Consider the following 16,676-nt stretch of genomic DNA (forward strand, 5'->3'; position numbering starts at 1 on the left):
ATATATATATATATATATATATACACACATACACACACACACACACACACACACATCTACATATATAAAAACATTTTCCATAATGTTGAATGACTGAGCTGCATGATATGTTTGACAATACTGCAATTTTATGTATACCTCATGTGGGGTAGTGGTAATTCACTTTGGCTATGATGTGCAGAGTCCTGGGTTCGAGACTTGCAAAGGATGATTATTTTGTTGCTGGGCAGAACAAGGGCTGTTGGATGCAGAGTGACTAAGGCACTTTTAAGCAGTTATTAAGCAGGTTTGTGTGATGGTAAGCAATGCTAACTTTTGGTTAAATATGCTTAGAGAGTTAGCTTCAAAATTGCTTATTCTGTGTATGCATTGCTTATCCCCACACAGACAGGCTTAAACATGCTTACTACTGCTTAAAATTGCTTACTCCCGCTTACCCTGTGCTAATTTCTTTAAAAGAAAAGAAAAGCGGGCGATAGAAAAGTGGTGAAAAAGGGGGCACAAAGAGGGAAAGACAATAGGGAAAATAGCTAGGGATGTGCAGGACGGGTTTAGGGAAGGTCCATAGCTGCCCATTTCTTCTACAGCAACAGCTGTGCATATACACTGAATTTGAAGGTAGTTTTGGCCACTCAAACCACTGAGAGAGGGGTGAGGACAACAGTAATATGTTGTGAAGCCAACTATACCAGATTACATGTGTCAAGTGGACATGTGTACAAAATGGACAGCTATGTATGGGGCAAGATTTTTTTTTTTGGGAACAGATAGCCCTTTTTTTTTTAAGGTGAGAGTGGGATGCTGGGGAAGGATAGTAGATATATTTGGGGAGGTAGGTTGGGTAGGAAGGCAGACAAGACAGCACACAGGAGTGGTATATGACACGTGGGGGGTAAACACCTTGGACAGGGAGGGGTGTTTGGAAGTCGGAAGCCCATGAGTCCCCAGATGGAAGCAGTGGGACTGAGGTCCCCACCCATGGGCAGTCACCACTGCACCTTCACGGCCCCGAAGGTGGCTGTGTTGAGGGCTGTGTAGGAGGGGCAGGCTGACCCTCTAAATGCACCATGCGGCCCTCAAGCTGGCATAGCATATCTCCAAACTCCCTGCAGAGCACACTACTCATCAGAACCTGGACCTGATGATGGGTGACAGTTTCCTGTCTGGGCCCACTCCCAAGGGGGGACGAGCCCCATCCCCCGAGGCGGTTCCACCCAAAGGTGGTGCAGGACCAGCAGATGAGAAGGTCCTGGGGTGGGCCCCAGATGTGCTGGTGCCCAGTGCCACCGCCAGATGAGATAGGAGAGATGAGTCCGGTAGGACCAGCCTTCCCACATGTGCTATGGTGTTGCAATTTTAAAACATATGTGGGTTAGTAATAGTCAACACATTCCAGAAATAGGTATAACAGCATGCATAGATATTCCCATTAATCCAAAACACCAGATTTGGAACAGTTGCATAGAAAACAGAGCACATGCACATATGGAACCACAGTGGCCATTACAACAGCATGCAGGTTGCATTGATAGCAACAGGCCATCAATGTGGGAGTATTTCATCATGGAACATGGATAGAAACACATTTCAATATTTATCAAACAACAGGACATATGTTCCAATAGTAGATTTAATTCTACACATACCGATTGAGTTGTGTATTTAGATTAGTGTTGCAAATATGGTGGGGGGGGAGACAGAGATGTCAATTAAAAACTTATATATCCCTGTAGTTCTCACAACTTTCTTAGTCACTGCTATAATGTACCTTACAGGTATTATTACACTACCCTATGGCCTTAGTTTGGACAGTGGTACGTTTGTGGACAGGTATATACGTGAACTGTGTTTTACCTACAGTCTACACCTCTTATCTGGTATACCTGTGGAGGAATTGCTTGTTAACACTACCTGACTGTTTCTACACATATTCTCAGATTCCATGTTGATGTTATGCACATACCTCTCAATCTCTTATTGCACACACTCTGGTCAAGGCTTGACAAGATGCAGGTGGAAATGGGACATATTGTTTCAATTGCTCTCATAAACTTTTGGTGAGTTGCTACAATGACAAGTATGATTTCATATACATTTTCTGAATATTTACAGGTCTGACAATCAGTTATATGTCATTAAAAGCTGCCTAAAATTCTGAGATCATCACACTGATTTGCCAGAGGGACAGGGTAACAGGCAGCAGATATGGGCCAATTATCTGGACATTCTGAACAAATCTGTACAGTTGAGGGGTATGATTATGCATACAGCTTACTACCACTTCCAGGATTCAAACCATGGCTGTGTCTGCTAAAAAATAAAACAGTTTACATAACAGTCGAGTGTGCTATTTAGATATTGTTGTGTGTCTCTTCACTGTTTTCTGCCTATAAGTCTCTCATGGTTTTACAATCTGACCTTGTAATTACAACAGTCTTATAGAGGGATTCCTAGACATTTTTATTATGTAGCACAGTGTGGATGACAGTGTTGACTAATACATTATTATTCAGAGAAACTGCAACACTAACAATGCCATACAATACCAGAATAAACAGTACCAATCCAGGATTTCAATCTTTATTTCCAGGCACAGTCTTCTTATCTGACAGACCTGTGGAGGGAATGTCTGTTAACACTACCTGAATGTTGCCACACATATTACCAAATTCCACGTTATTATTATGCACATACGTCTCACTCTGTTACTGCACACACTCTGGTCATAGCTTCACAACATGGAAATAGAGATGGGACATATTTTGCATATTACTCTCATAACATTTTGGTGAGTTGCAAGAGTGACATGTTTGTTTTTATAGACATTTTTCTGATGGTTATGATGTCTGACATTCAGTTGTACGTCATTATTTGCTGCCTAAACTTCTGGGATCATCCTACTGATTTGCCAGAGGGACAGGGTGACAGGCAGAAAATATAAGCAAATTATCTGAACATTCTGAAAAAATCTGTACAGTTGAGGGGTATGATTATGCATACAGCTTACTACCACTCCCAGGATTCGAACCATGGTTGTGTGTGCTAAAAATACAACAGTTTACATCACAGTAGAGTGTGCTGTTGGATTTTGCTGTGTATCTGTTCACTGTTTCCTGTCTAAGTCTCCCTCAGTTGTACAATATGACGTTGTGATTACAACAGTCTTATAAAGACATTCCTACACATTTTATTTATGTAGCACAGTGTGGGTAACAGTGCTTAATACAACAGTACTATTAAGAGAATGCAACACCACATTACCATATGATACCAGAGTAAACACAAGCAGTCCAGGAGTTAGACCTTTATTGCCAGGCTATTACTCTTTTATTTAAATACAACCTATATGAGACTCTTCCTGCCATATTGTCTGGTTTATTCAATACATCCCATACACAATACAGGTTTTATATTGGCAATTAACTTTCTACTATGTTTATATTTATTTTTTATGACAGTACACGTAAGATTATTACTAACCTGCCTCACGACACAGTCTTTGCAGCCTACACACATAGGCTTTCTGATTCACAGCCCGCTCCGCTGCAGCTGTGAGACATAGAAGAATATTTAGCCCTACCTATCCATAATATACACAAGCTAGGCAATTATTAAACAGTTAGTAGAATGAGTACTTACACATTGCTGGGACATCACCCCTCTGCCTAGTTTCTTGGATCTACTGATCCAAGAGCTCCCTCTTCCTCCATTTCAAGTCAGCATAGTGATTCCTGACCTGCTCACCAGTTCGAGGGATACCAGTGGCACTGATGAGGTCACAGGTAAGATGGTCCCAGGCTTCCGTTTTATATTGGGACCCCTGGTACTGGCCCTGCAGCAGTCTCTGTTCATGGTCTTTTACCAGGAGTCCTACCATGACCTCAGACTCCTGGATCCCCCAGCACTGTGCACGGAAGTGCGATCCTTCCCCAGCACCGGCCATTGTGCCTACAGGAGGAAGCTGCAACCTGTTATGAGATGTATTCCCACCTGTGGGGTATAAATAGGGCTGATTTTCTGCACTTTGCCGTGATTGGACGATTTTGAAAATGCTAAGCTACAGGCAAACCTGCTTAGCTAAGGTTGGCATTGCTTAAAGGGGCATACCAATGGGCAACTGTATTTAGTTGGGCTACTCATTGCTTACACCTAGTAAACAGAGGTGTGCAATGCTTAGCATTGCTTATTTTTAATTTTGCACACTATTTGCTGTATGGCATTCATTTATCATTCATTACATGTTATAAATTTGTTTAGTATCTGTGATTCATGTGTACGTATACTGTACGGGGCACTTGTGTTTATCGGAGGATTTCACCACTTTATTACAATGACACCTCACATCTGAACTTAATGCAGTACTCCAGTTTACATATATATGTTATTTAGTATGTTATACAACAAAAAACTTGTTTATAAATTCCTTTCACATGTAAAATGTGAATTTGCTATAGTGAGTATCAAACCTGGAAAGACTGTGTGCAAAGTGAATGCTCTAAACACTACACTATTACAGTACTGCTTCTATTGAGTGAACCTTATTTATTTATTTATTTATTTTACATTTGCTGACCGGGATAGTCCAACTGGATACATGTCCATTTTCAGTGGAGGCCAGGGGAGAAAAGCTCCAAGATAATAATACACATTGAACATTTAGTAAATGCTAGTTTCAGGCAGATTACAGTCATAAGCAATACCAGCATTTAGCACATATAGTACTTATTATAAAACACTTTACAAAACATAACATTATTTTCAAAGTTAAACATACATGACATTACATTCAGGTTTAAGACACACTGAGCAGCAGTTATACAATTGACCCTTCCTGAAATGGAGTGGTAGAAAAAAGTTAGAAGTAGTTGAAGGTAAGGCACCTAAGAAATAGAGAGGTCACTAGTCGGGGTTAGTGCAAGGACATAACCAATGAGTTTTGAAGTATTTCTTGAGTTTGTTTTTGAATTGAGTTAGTGAGGGTTCTAGGAACAAGTCAGCTGGGAGTCTTTTCCATATTTTTCCAACAGAGTTGGCAAACAGAGAGTCCCCAGCTGAGTAGTTGGATTTGTATGTTTGAACTAGGAGTCTAGTGGATGATCGCAGTGGCTGGGTGCTGGTGTAGGGGCTGATAATATTTTTTTAGTGCAGGTGTATTTTCTGGTTGGTAAAGGACTTTATGTGCCACTATTAGCTGGTTGAACTGCAGTAGGCTTGGCAGTTCAAGCCATCCTAGGCTATTTAGGTTGTGACAGTGGTGTGTCAGGTAGGCTACGCCAGTAGCAAATCTGGCAATGTGGTTATAGCAGGATGATAGTTTATTAAGATCTGTTTTGTTTAAGTTGGAGAATAGTGGTGAGGCATAGAGAAGAGATGATAGCAGATGGAAACAGGCGATTGCAGTTCTAGCAAGTGGGGTAAGGAAAGGTTTGATTCTGTAAAGACAGCCAAGTTTTTTATTAATGCTTTTGATAGTTTGATTGATATGTGCATCAAACTTCAGGTTATCAACTATGACACCCAGTAGTTTAGTGTGGGCTTCTGGGGAGATGATAGTGCCATTGTTAGCAGTTATGTTGAAGGCTGGCAGGGGGGGTCCTGCATGTGGGAGAGAAGAGGAGCAACTTAGTTTTGTTGGGGTTTAGGATTAGATGTTGATTGGAGAACCATTTTTCCACTCTGTTGAAGGTAATTCGGGTTAATGTGAATAAAGTAGCTAGTGAATCTTGCTATTTAACTTCTTGTGATGTTTAAGCTGGAGTATGCATAGCTAAGCAACGGCAAACCCGGGCAGCTATGGTTAAACTTTATCACTTTTATAAAAAAAATAAAATTGTGATTGTTGTCATAGCTGTCATACAATCAGGGACAACTCTCAACAGAAGCAGGGACAAATCTAGACATTTCCTGGAATGAAATAAGTGATCAGCTCTTAATTATTGTCATTATTTATTCAGTGTAATTCCAATGGCACCAGTGTTGAGGTATTCAGAGGGACAATGCTAACATTTGGGTGTACATCAGTGACGGTTGAGAGGTATGCATTTGTTGTACTATGAGAGTTCTCGCTCATTGTAATTGCCGAATGGCAATTCTTGAGTGTAGGGGAGTGTATATTGTGAGAGCTCTGCTCTCAGACATAATCCCTGGACTCGTCCACGGTCCGTGTTCATTTTGATGCAGAGGCAGTGCGCCTTCATAAATATGCATGGCGCACTTCCATGCAGGAATAAGTTATTCCTGCATGGAACATTGCTGAATCCTGAGGTAAATATGGTGTGGTGTGTTACATTTCAGCCATGTTGCATGTGCCGTTAGAAATATTTCTGAACAAACAATTGTATTAAGCAACTGTTTTAGTTACATTTGTGTGGGCTACACAAAACTGGCTTTATGTAACTCTTTCCCTGCAATTGTAATATATTATAAATGTTTAATTGCGATTCTTATTTCACAAATGTATATATCCAGTCACCATTACTGATACCTGTAAAGTAGTACATGATTTGCACAGTTACATGTACAGGTTATTATTTTAATACACTTACCTGACATTTCTATTTATTATTATAATCTGTTAGCGCATTAGCTCCTGATTTCCTATGCATTTTGTAATAGCAGTACAACTAATATTTTCAGGTACACAGATCTATCTTTGCAAAAACCTGTATGCAAACTAACCCTGATAGCTGGACAGCCATATGCTTCTGCAAGTCTTCATTCCTGTGACTGCACTGACAGCTGTGGAGGGCTGCAGACTTCAGAAGTGTCTGCAATGCGTTCATGTTTTTCTCAAATTCATGTAATGTTGGATGCGAGTTTGCAATCAGAGAAATGTGAAATTTCATAGTTATACCGCAGGACATGTCTGCGTACTACTATGACTCATAGAGATAAATATAAATTAGTCTAATGTGCATATAACACATGTAAATGGACATGAATTTTCATCAATAAGTAGTGTGGCATCACCATATTCATTTGTGAATAGCCGAGATAGCTGGCAAGTATATTAGGATACCATAGACATAGTAAAGTAAGGAAAACTTTAAAAAAATATTATTATTTCATGAGACACGCTTAAAAATAAAATATTTTAATATCACTTTAAAGCTCACCTACAATGAATTTTGATGTTGACTGTGCATGTTTTGATACCATTGTCTAAGTGATAATTTTCTTTGCCATGTTATTTATTTATTCATTGACATTTTGAAGTTGCATTTCATGATATGAGCTGTGAAATTCAGTAGTGGTTGTAGAAAATGAACATTATAGAAATGTAATGTATTGACTACACATACATAGGAATAAAGGCATTAATTTGCCGCAAAGATTTCACTGTGCAAAGGACATGAATAGGCATGTTTGCTGAATCTGTTATTTTGATAATAAGAATGCGGAAAAATGTCATAACAATGAGACAGACGATAAGGCAAGGCTATTTTTAACATAATATTGTACTTTGCATGGATATATTGAGATTTCTATTAGTTATTCGTGTTTCTTTGTGTTAAGTAAAAGTTACTATAGGTGGCAGGAACAGCTGACCAATGGTTTGTACTTTAACAGCTGCTGACATTCAAACATTACATTAGCCCATTTTTTAATTACTTATTTATTGATTGACTGACATTTCTTTGCTCGTATTGTCTGACTGAGTCAAATATATTCATTTTCAGTGGGGTTCCAGGAAGAAAACTCCAGTGTTAAAATTTATAATAACGTTTATAACAATATGTAAATAGTATGCCATGATATGAGAATTTATATATTAATTACTAGATTTTACAGATTAAGGTCACAAACATACCATCTGATGCAGTCAATCAACTGTTTCAGAATTAATGCATGAATTACTAGGTTTTGCAATACATGATTACAACATGGCATATTATACAAGTACAGTGTGGTCTGCTTATAGCTTAACAGGATGGTAAGTAAGTATGCATGCATAAGTTGCATTGAATAGTGTTAGTATTTGTTAAATATTATTGAAGAGAGTAGCAGGGTAAAAAGGCTGAAATTAGAAATCAGAAGAATAGAAGGGAGGGGAGAGAGAGAGAGAGACTGTTAGAGTGGGAAAGGGAGGAGGAGCTGCTGGAAATGGACAGGTGGGAGAGTGCATGAAGTGGAGAAACAGAGCATAAGTAACGAGAGAGTAGTCAGAGGGGGTAAGAAGGTTAGGATAGTTACAGTAGTTAGTAATATCATCCAGGCTTAGAACAGGGGCCTTTCCTTTAATGTAATACTGATGGAGAATAAGGGATCAAAGCACAGACAAGATAATTTCAGCCATAAAAAAACCATGTCCTCATAGCAGCCCTTAGGACATATGGGAAATGTCTTTTTGGGAAAGGGGGGCACAGCTAGCTGAGAGAAACAAGACCTGGAGTCAAGTAGTTGTTGAAATCAATGCAGATGGAGCCAGAAATTGAGTATTAGCACAGTGCAAGAAAAGTTCAAATGATATGGCAGGATGTGTTAGAAGCACCTACTGTCCAGAGCGCTGAGGAAAGCATACTGTTTCCAGTCATGTTTGTGTACCAAATGCAGCCTAAACTAAAATATTCACTTTTTTCCTTAAGTAGTGAACCATGTTTGCATGCTGCCAAGCTGACAGCAAATGTCCCATAAAATTAAAAAAAAAATGGAAAAGTAAATTTTGTGATTAATGGCAATGAATTCCTGTAAACAGGATCTTAACATTGCTTCACGTGTATTATTTCTCTTGATTGACTTCAGTTATACCTTATAGTACAGAATTTGACAGCTGTCAGGTGTGTTTACTGAAGTAACTATTCTCCATGTTGATGGAACCATGCAAGCATACCAGGCATATTTACTCTACCTAAGGCAGCCTAAACTAAAATGTTCACTTTTTCCTTACGTAGTGAACCATGTTTGCATTTTGGTTATCTTGAAAGGCTAGTCAATGAGAAATATGTTGAGGCAATCAAAATAAGAAAGGATGGAACAAGTGATACAGTAAAATTGAACATTAATAAGAATAATGTTTTTCACACTGCAATGCAACTAACTAGCAGTATAGATGAGCGGATGATTAGAACTATTATTAATGACAACTGGAAAGTTTTAAGTAGCTTTTCTGATGTTAAAAAAGTGTTGGGGAGAAGCCTTGTTTTGTGTATAAGAAGGGCAAAAGTTTTAAAAATTATTTTGAATGTAAGTTGTGTCCACCTTCTAAGGCTATCAATAACCCAGGAATGTTTAAATGCTTTAATTGCCACTTTTTAGCTATTTGTTTACTGGTAATACTGAACTTAAGATCAGAAACACTATTATTAGAATCAAAGATATATTCATGTAACTCCACTTTTGTTGTTTACCTTATTATCTACTCATCTTGAATGCATTTTATGTTAGCAGAACTACGAGGGAGTTGAGTAAAAGAATTTATGAGCATCAGCATGCTATTCACATTAAAGATGATAGAAATGCTTTAAGCAAACATTACAATTATGACAACTGTCCTGAAAGGTTTAAAGTTGTTGTTTTAGAGCAAATTTAAAATTATGAGAAGTCTTTTGTTGCTAAAGATGAGCTTGATTGGAAAGAGTATATGTGGCAACTAAGGCTTGATGCTTGTCATTCACCAGGATTAAATGATAAAGAAAACTTTAAATTTACTTTAAAAGGAAGAATCTTAGGCACTAATTAAGTCATGTGATTTAATTGCTACATAAAGGGTGTTTATGTTGTGTTTCACTCAGTCTGATGAAGTCCTGCTTCAAGAATGAAAGTGCTGACTGTTACTGAATGTTTTTAATAATGAGTCTTTAGCCTTTGAGTGTTTTAGCTGTTTTTAACCATTTTATTTTATTTGTATTTTTTTAGCTTGTGTTTGTTCTGTTGTTTATTTGGTTTTATGTTTGCATTTTGCTAAGCACAGAGCATTTGTATTATAAAAGTAAAACCAAAAACTGGAAAAGTAAATATTGTAATTAATGCAAAGTGTTCTGTAAATAGGATTCAAACAATGCCTCCTGTATCTTATTTCTCTCGGTTCACTATAGTTACACCTTATAGCACAGAATTTGACATCTGTCAGGTACATTTATTGAAGTAACTACTCTCTGTATTGCAAGGGGCTGTGCAACAACACCAGGCATATTTGCTCTACATAAGGCAGCCTAAAGTAAATTTTTTACTTTTTTCCTTAGGTAGTCAACCCTGTTTGCCAGCTGCCAGGCAGATAGCAGATGGAAAAGGCATTATAAGAGGAATATATGAAGGAAAAAATACAGAGAGGAAATTAAATGCATTGCATGGGTATTTGTAGCAATGACCAGAGCAAGAATTGCATTCAAGAGAACAATTCTTCCTTCTCACATATCCTTGCAACAACAGACATGTACTTTGTAGAACACATTATCAGACTTGTAGATAATGACAAATAATGTAAAAGCAGATAGGCTAATGATCACATTGTTAGCAGTAGTGACAAGAGTTGATTTTTCAACAGCACAATTACAAAACTGCGGTGGTGGTGCTGCGGTAGCATTGTCACCTCACAGTTAGACGTTGCCAGTTCGATCCTCAGTTAGAGCGTCTTCTGTGTGGCGACATGCATGAACGGGCATTCCTTCGTTGAAGGTTGTGTGTTAGGCCCGGCAAGCCAGCACGTAAAACTCTACTGCCAATCATTAGCAGACCGGAATTCCGCTGTGGCGACCCCTAACCGGGAAAAAGACGAAAGACACAAACAAACAAACAATAGTATTACAAAATGTGATTAAATAGGTATCTGCACATCCCTCAGCAAAAGTATCATGTAAGAGAATTTGAACTGTGCAGCAGATATCTTATGTATGAGCTCATTGCACTTACCCCTTATTCCACATGGAAAAATTATCAGTGTGTTGTATTTTTTTCTCTGAGTACTATCCAAAGTGCAGACAGACCCTCAATGCCACCTAGCAGGTTTGTGTTACCTATGGCAAGCTAAACTTAATTTTTCACTTTTTCCTTAAGCCATTGCACTGCTAAGTGGTGTGCAAATGATACAAAAAAAACCATAAACAATTATGTTGGGTCAAATACTTTACATGTTCAACAAAATGTGCTTTGTTGCAACCGGGAATGGGATCTGTATGGATATGAGCCCTCAAACAAAGGCACTGAAAGTAAACATTTCACACTGTTTCCTAGACTTGCCACAGACAAAGATATACATTAGCAAGCTGATAACTGAGTTTTAAATATACTTCTTTTTTTTTTTTTTTGGAAGGTTGGAGGTAAATGAAGGGGTGCTTGGGGACCTAAAGTGTCTAGACATAGTGAGCACTTGATATGTAGGAATTGTGTGCATGTTAGAATTATACAGTCACAAAGAATTGAGTTCACAGCCATCCTATTTGTTTATTACATATTTATTTTTTGTGCCTGTTTTCTGTTTCATCTCATAAAGGGATATTGCACCCAAGAAGGTGTCTGTATCCTATAAGCCACCATATAGTAATTCAGAAAATTAGGTCATTATCTGGGCCTTACATTGTCATGGAGCTTTTCTGTTATGCAGACAAGGAGGTGGCCAATCTGCTTGAGACAAGATATGGCAGCAGGTGGTCAATGACATTAATGCTGTTGGAGGGCAGGGAAGAACCTACTCCCTGATAAGGCACAGATAACTGATGTGATAGCCTCTGCCTGTTGTAAGACTACTGTAATTGCCCAGCAGCAAATGGCTACAGAGTGTGGTCCTGCTACCGAACAAACAGTAACTGAAAATGAGGAGTTCCTATTAACTGCTCAGTTCCTCAGAGCTGCTATTGGTTTGATTACTTTGCCTGAGAGTTACAGAGAATCTGTTGCATCTAAAGTCATCCACAGATAAAAGAATGAAATAAGTATCATTTTGCACTTCTGGTGATTATTTTTACTGTATTTTGCAAGAATCCTGTATTATTTTTTACATTTCTCACACTTTAGTAGTTTCAAAGGTGAACTTTTTCTACTACTGCTCTAGTACTTAATTTCATTGTGTCTGTTAGTTTTACAGGACAGTAGTATTTAGATTGTGTGGTTTCCCTGCACTTGAGCTCTAAAACCAGCATTTTTACATTAAGAGGGTTTTCTGACTGCCTTGTGGCAGAAGTATGCTATAGCAAACCTGTCTGAGTTGGGGGCTGCTGGCTGAAAGCTTAGTGTATGTTTTCTTTATTGGTCTGTCGGCCTTGTTGTAAAACTTGTTTTTTCTGAGTTTATACAAGCCCAGTGTCTGCATAGGTTTATGCTAAATTCCTCAGAATTGCTATTAGTTTGGCTATTTCACCTGAGAGTTAGAGAATCTGCGGTATCTAAAGCCATCAGCTGCTAAAAGAATGAAAATAAGTATCATTCTGCATTTTTACTGATTATTTTTACTGTATTTCATAAGAATCCTGTTTTATTTCTTACATTTCTTACACTTTAGTGGTGTTTCAAAGCTGCACTGTTTCCTCCACTGCTGTAGTACTTAATTACATTGTGTCTTCTGGGCTTACAGGTCTCCAGTATCTAGACTGTGGGGTTTCCCTGTATTTGAACTCTAAAATCAGCATTTTTACATTAAAGGGGCAGAAGTGTACTGAGGCAAATCTAACTGAGTTTGGGGCCACTGAATGAAAGCTTATTGTGTGTTTTCCTGATGGGACTGTACAACCTGCTGTTATAAAACTTGTTTTTCTGATTCTATATAAGCCCTGTGTTTACTCTAGGCTGCTCTCCACACAGTGGTGGTTAGAAGGCCTGTCTAGATGCAAACACTGTTAAAATTTATCTTAGAATAATTATCTCTACAACCTTCACCAGTCCCCCTGCTGCTCTAGGAGCATCTGAGTTGTAAACAAAGCAGCATACCCTTGTTGGATAGCTGCAGTTCATACAGAGTATAGCACCCATTCTTTGTCTGTGTGCTATCAACCTAGTCCAGTTAAATCTACCCCTCTTCTCCCTGGTTAAACCCATAGTAAAACACCTGAAACCATTGACAGGCACTTTTCTGCTACCTATGTGGCCTGCCTGGTGGACACGGGCATCCTGAGGCAATGCAGCAACTGTCTCATATATACTGACAGCCACTTAATCCTGAAACAAATACAGTATGTGAGAGATATAGTTACAATATAAAAACTGAGACATGACTCTCACATACTGACAAAACACAAACAGGTTGTCTGCACATGCATATCATTTTCCTCACTAAATAATGTCTCGACCCATAAACCCACATATGCAGAGGTATTTCTAAGTAACTTACCAAACTCTCAAAGGCCTCCCACATGCTGCCATCAGAAACCACATGCAAACAAAACCAACTCAACACCAACCACTATACATAAAAATATACGTCAGAGTCTCCACAAGCAAGCCCCTAAGGTGAAACACCACACATTCAAAAATCTTGGTCATAGGAGACTCCATCATAAGACACACAGATGCCCCCCTCACCAGGGTGGATAAAGAGAGGATTACCATCAATTGCCTGTCAGGGGCCAGGATTCACCAGATCATGCAGTTATTCAGGTCACTCAACCACAAGTGCCAGCAACATTCAACCATAGTCAATGTGAGTATGAATGACCTGGGACGTACCTCCCTGCACTATATGAAGAGAGACATGATGGACCTGTCTGAATATGTGTCACAGATAGGTATGAGCCTTACACTCAGCAGCATTCTACCCTCACCAAGAATGACAACACAATGCAAATAGAAAATGATTTAATTCAATAATTGGCTTAGCTATTGGTGTCATTCCACAGGGATCTAGTATTTGTTTGCCTGGGAGAACATGATGGACTGGCTATGCTGCTTTGCCAGAGATGGTCTGCACCTGTTGTTGCTAGGCTTTTGAATAGTGGCCAAGGTATTAGCCACCACCATAGTGCCTTTTTTAGGCAGTGCCAAAACAACAGACCTACCAATGTAACAAATTGTTCTAATGCCAAGCTGAAGGAACTGCTCAGTGCTAGGAGTCTTAACAAAAAACTACACTCACTAGAAGCTCTCCTTGCCCTGGGGAATTTTGACATTTGTGCAGTTACAGAGATGTGGGTCAAAGCTGCAGAAAGTACTCTGGCAGTGTAAGGCTACAATACCTATGAAATATTCAGATCACCCTCTGAAAAGGAAAAAAAAATGAAAGGAGGATATGTTTCCATTTACATAAAAACAATCACTCCTCATGATTGATCAAGCAGGAGTACTCACTTGAGCAACTCCATGTCCAGCTGACCATAGGTAAAATTCCCTGCCATATCATGGCTAGCTATGAAAACCACTTTGCATACTTGAAGTTACTAGAATCACTTACCATTCAGCCCAGTACATTACTCATGGGTGATTTTAACTACCTCTCCATAAACTGAGAAACATACAAGACCACTAACATGCAGACTGAGAGATTCCTGGACTTTGTCAATGTTAATGCTCTGAAACAGCTGTTCTGAACTCCCACTAGGGGCTTAAATATCATTGACATAGTACTCACAAATATGGGGAGCATTGCACCTCCCAGCATAATGTCCTCATTGGTAACATCGAATCATAAATCAATCTCCTTTGAAATAAATGTAATGGCAAAACCCCAATCAACCTCTAAAACCCTAAAGAATTTTTCCAAGGCAAATTACATTCTATTAACTGATAGCATAGGTACTTTTAAAGCCCCCCAACCCCAAAAAGATGGAAGGCTATGCAGAACTATACACAAATACCCTGTACAATCACTTAACTGCAGAGAAACAGCAGACCCAAACAAACTAAACCCAGGTCTAGCCAGAAAAACAAGTCACCCTGGTGGACCCTTAGCATAAATAGACCCCACAACAGAAGAAAGAAATTCCTGTCTAGAAATAAGAGGGAGGGTGCACAACAGAGACAAAAATCCCTCATTAGTCTCAACAGGCAAATAAGGGAACTAGTTAAGTCTTCAAAAACTAAACATGAGACTAAAATAGCCTTACAAGCAAATGATAACCACAAATCATTTTTAGTTATGTCTGAACTCTTAAGGAAAGCACTCAACAATGTGCTGAGTTGGCTGTAGATAGCACTACCTATAGTCAGCCAGAAGAAATAGCAAACCTGATGGCTGATAAATTCAAATTTCACCCGTTCATCATCTCTGGTCACTCTGCATGGAATAACCCCTACCATTCCTTTGTCTGTTATCACAAAAAAACAGGTCATTACTTTACTCTCTAAAGCTAGAAACATGGCATCAGTGGGCCTTGATGGAATCCCAAGGTGCCTATAAAATAGCTTGAAATATGACCGAGCAGACCCACTCGGATCTTTATTTAACCATAATCTCCAGACAGGCTTTGTCCCAGTAGTAGAGTGGAGGGCAGCAACAGCCATCTCTCTGCACAAGAGTGGACCATCAACGGACCCACCAACCTACCAAATGTCTGACTAGCCTCATATGCAAGACTATGGAAAGGATAATCATGGAGCTGATTATCAATGACATAGGAAATTTCCAGACTCTAGACTCAACCCAGTTCAGCTTCATCAAGAGTAGGTCCTGCTTGCTCGATCTGGTTGCCTTTCTTTGAGAGGGTTGCCAAGACAATGGATGAGGGTAAGTCAGTGCATACCACCTATCTTGACCTGGCCAAGGCATTTGACACAATACCCCACTCTGGTATTATAGGTAAACTCACAAAATTGAGCATAAACCTCTATGTCACCAGATGGCTATCCAAATGGCTCATGGATAAAGTGCATGTTATTAGCACTATTGAATCCACATCTAGCAAGAGGCCAGTCACCAGCAGAGTACTACAGGGCACAGTGATGGGTCCCATTCTGTTTAGGATAGACATCTCAGCTGTCAAGGTAAATGTAAATGGCCATTGACTAAGTTTGCTGATGACTGCAAGTTGGAGGTAATCACTGACTTTCCAAACAATGTTGATATAGTACAGAAAGGACTGACTCTGACTGATGATTGGTATCAAAGCCATGGCCTCAAACCAAAAGCAAAGAAGTGCATAATAATACCCTTTGGGAAGTCAAATACCCCTGCAAATTATAACATTGATAACACCCCCAAGAGTGAACCCAGTAGTGAGAGATCTGGGTTTTCAGATAGATAGTAATCAGAACTTTGACCATCACTTTGACCACCGTGTGTCCACAGTGGTAAAGAAATCCTTCTATGTGGCTCAGCTTATAAGTAAGGGCATGGCATCCAGATCTAAAGATGTCATAGTACCACTGTACACAGCCCTCATCAGACTAATAATTGATTACAATGCACCCTTTGGCATGTACCTTGCCAGGTACCTACAACAGCTGGAGCTTCCTCAGAGGTTGCTCACCAAAAAAACTACAGAGTATAACCAGCATGTCATATGCAGACCAATTAAAAGCCCTATCGCTGTATTCATTTTCCTATATATTATTGAAAGGTGATCTATGCCTGACCTACAAGGCAGTCTCTGACCAAGCCCTGATGAAAATGTTGCATATTTGTAAAACTAACTGTATGAGGGTTACCCGTTCCAAGGATCTAAACCTGAACTCTGACATGAATAGATCACACTGGAGAGACAGATATGTGTCCCTCTGCTGGGATAGGCCTCCTATTCACATGAAGCAGAGCCCTTCCCTGACCATCTTCAAGTGCAATCTGGACCACTGGATGGGAACTCGCAAATTCACACCTG

At 39.3% G+C, this 16,676-nt stretch overlaps 1 protein-coding gene across 1 annotated transcript in view; it reads right to left on the reverse strand.

The window, feature by feature from the left end:
• LOC122814121 (extracellular calcium-sensing receptor-like) overlaps positions 1-16,676 on the reverse strand; it is a 135,938-nt gene that overhangs the window by 112,028 nt on the left and 7,234 nt on the right. The window lies entirely within an intron of this gene.

This window comes from Protopterus annectens, chromosome 10.part0, assembly GCF_019279795.1.
Source record: "Protopterus annectens isolate FY-2018-M chromosome 10.part0, PAN1.0, whole genome shotgun sequence".
Classification (NCBI taxonomy): Eukaryota; Metazoa; Chordata; order Ceratodontiformes; family Protopteridae; genus Protopterus; species Protopterus annectens.